The following is a 3,483-nucleotide window of genomic DNA, read 5'->3' on the forward strand; positions in this document are numbered from 1 at the left end:
ACAAGGATGGAACATCACCTGGCACCTCGTCACTGGGGTCCAGCCCTTCCCTGCCAGGAAAAGGCACCTTGAGCGTTTACTTGGAGGGAAGCAGAAATAGGTTTGATGGGACACATGGAGGGCAGGGGAACTGGGGATTATGAGGTAATTTGTAAAATAATTTGGCTCACAAAATGTTCTTAAATAAGTCCCCTACTTCCTGCTTTACAAAAAGGTTAAGGTCCCCACTCCTCCTTTCGGGTCTAATATATATTCCAAAATAAGTGATAAAGAGTACAGATATGTGAAAATGCTTTTTAAAAATCTGGAGCTTCACCCTCCCTGAGCTTCTTAATGATGCATTTCATGCTACTTTATTTAATATTGCAATAGAGCAATGGGACCAGCTTTAGGTCAAATCAGCTTCAGTGGCTGTGTCATAATTAAGGAATGAAGACCTCAGGTATCTCTTACAGAGTCACCAGATAGTTTTAGTGAATTATAAAGTGATAAATTTGTGAGAAACAGAGTCTCAGATAAATAGCTTTTCAAATTAGAATTTATTATATGGTAAAAGCAAACAATACTGTGGTGACAGGAGATAGAACCTCTCCGAGGCCTGCCACCCTGATACAGTGCATGAGCCTGATATTTATTCCAAACATGCCATACATGTTCATTATATCACATGCATATACATCTTACATTGCTATTCCAGGTGTTCTACATAGGTTTATTCTCACAGCTAAGACTAATTTGTTATCTCTACGCCAAGTTATAAATTCATATGCTCTTCAATAAGAGGTGCCAGCAAGCTTTTTGACCTGGCCCAGTCTGGACATAATTCCTGGCTAGGAGGACAGGGAAGGTTGGTCTGTTTTCTGTCTTTATGGGGGTGCAATTAAGTTTTACAGTCTCTTTGTTTTCTCCTTTCCTAGGATGACACAGATTATCACCTGTGTTTATCACAAACTGTAAAGCAGAACTACAGGAGAGAGAGAGAGAAGGATTAGTGTCTGGAAAAGACCTACCGGTGCTACCATCCAGACCAACTCCAAGGATTGGGACGATCTTGCCTCCCTCTGGCTCCATCATGGGCCCCCAGAGCTCCAGAGGTGCCAACATGCCCGTCAGGGGGTTCAGGTACGTGCCACCCACCGCCAGGCTCTGCCCCGTGCCGGGGTGGATCGTGACCCCCAGCACTGGCACCTCCATCCCCGTCGCTGGATCTGACGTGAGGCCTCCCATGCTGGAGATTTTCTCGGGACACAGGGCTGGGAGCTTTGTCTCCACGGGCAGGTCAGTGCTGGGACAAAGCGGGTAAGGAACGTAGGGAAATACGGGCACTTCGGGCTCGTGTCGCCCTCCTGCAGGCAGGACCAGGGGAGATTGGCCGTGGTTATGGGAAGCGTGGGAAGGCTTTTCAAATGTAATTCTTTTGGCTTTGGCCATTCCCTAAAAGCTGCGAGTTTCTTAGCATTTAATTTTTATGGTTTAATGAACGGAGGGGCTGAAATCTGTCAGAAATTAGGAATATCTCAACACTCCCTTGTCTCCAAGCCTTGTAACACCAAATACATCCATACAGTAGGTCTTACATCCACCTGAACAGCACCACCTTCCAGGGCCATGCTGATGAGAAGCTTTCTCAGATTTTCTTCAGGTTCTGTCACAGGAAAAGTACATTTGAGTGCAGCAAATTGGGCTCTTTGGTTTGTCCTCTGTTTGTTTTGCTTTAACCAAACCCCCCCTATAACTGTGCTCCACAAACAGACAGTTGGACCAGTTGATGGTTGGATTGTGGCACTTACCCGAGCCAGAATCAGCAGCACAGACCAGCCTGGAGCTGGTGGGATCATAGCCAACATTCCCAGCTAGGGGAAGGACCTTTCCAGTCTGGGGGTGCAGGAAATGGTGGCTGGGAACTGGTCCAGGGCAGTGACCCCTCAGCAGGAGGGAGCAGTGAGGGAAAGGAGTCAAGAGCCCAGTGATGGGATCCGTGTAGACCATGTCAGGTGCTCCAGCAGTGCCATTGGAGCCTAAAAACAGGTCACAATAGGTGGGGAGGGGGAAGAAGAAACAACCTGTAGGTCTTGCACAGTGTGGGAGGGGGTTTATAAAAATCATCTGCAAGGGCAGGAAAGGGGTGAGAATAAGTAAACTGAGCTTTTCTCCTTTTACAGAAGGTGCCTGGGGGGAAATGCCTGCAGCACGTGGCAGTTCCATCCTCTCTCTGCCCTGTCTGCCTGAGCTTTGTGACACTGAGGGGATTGATGGTTCCTAAATGTCCACTCAGGGGTTTGGGTTTCGTGGCCTCAATCTGCAACAGCCACTGAAACATCCAAGGTGGGTTTTGTTGTCCTGTTTTTACTTCTGTTCCTCTTCAAAGGGGGAAAGAAAGAAGGATCTCAGTGTCTGGGTACCTTTTACAGTGAGAATGTCAGAAAACAGCCAACAACACGAGAACAAAGTGATTGCAGTCAGTGAGACTCGCCCACAGAATAGTTCACTGCCCTCTTCATTGCTGGGAGGTAATTAGCCAGTACCCAAAGATCTTAATGAGGGCAAATCTGACATTCTCCCTAAGAAACAACAGAGAAACCTTCTGCTGATGGCTTTGCTTCAGTAACAAAGCTGTTAGTGGGAATTCGAGGAGGATGTTTTCTGAATACTCTCTTTTTTGACTTGGCTGGGGGTTCCTCTGTGACCTGGCTGCTTTTTGTGACCTGTGTTTTCTCAGCTCTGCTGCCCTGCCCTGCCCACACCTCCTCACACACCAACACAGACTTCAGACAGGTTTCTAGAGGCTGCAGTTACCCACGAGCTCCTGCTTGGTGAGTGTCCTGCTTTGATCCTGGCTCAGAAGGGGAGCTCCTGTCCCTTCCCCCAGCACTCCCCAGGCTCTGAGGTGGTGACTCTCCTTCAGTATTACACTTGACATCCTGCTGATTGCAGCCTCCACCTGGGCCAACAGCCTGCAACTCAAGAGATAAAATAATTATTGCTGAAGGTGAGGTAGGAGAGTTTAAACGGAGCAGTAAAGGGAGGATTTTGGTGGGTGTACAAATTATATCTGCATTTGGCAGTTGGAGGGCTTGATGAGTATTTGCTTTGGCTGGTGGAGTGAAAACAGCACTTTGTGTCTCTGTTTTCTGTTCCTCACACCATTCTGATCCTACCAGTGACCAGGGGTGGCACACTGGCTACAGCTGGGGTGGCATCCCAGAGCCACGGCACTTGGGACACTCAAAATATTCCTGTTTCCCGAGATTCCGATGGGAATCTCCCCAGCTTGTCTCAGCCTGAGATTTTTCTAGACTTGTTTTAAATAGATGTGTGAGAAACATCTCTCCCTTAAGTTTAGAAGGACGACAAAAACTCACAAAACAAAAAAGAATTTGTTCAGTGCGCTGGGTCTGGTCTCACACCGAGTTTTTTGGGGAGAAAAGACCCTTTGGGTTTAATTTTCGTACATTTTATAGTTTCACAAAATTCCACCCTTTT

This window comes from Lepidothrix coronata, unplaced genomic scaffold, assembly GCF_001604755.1.
Source record: "Lepidothrix coronata isolate B3197 unplaced genomic scaffold, Lepidothrix_coronata-1.0 Scaffold27, whole genome shotgun sequence".
Taxonomy (NCBI): domain Eukaryota; kingdom Metazoa; phylum Chordata; class Aves; order Passeriformes; family Pipridae; genus Lepidothrix; species Lepidothrix coronata.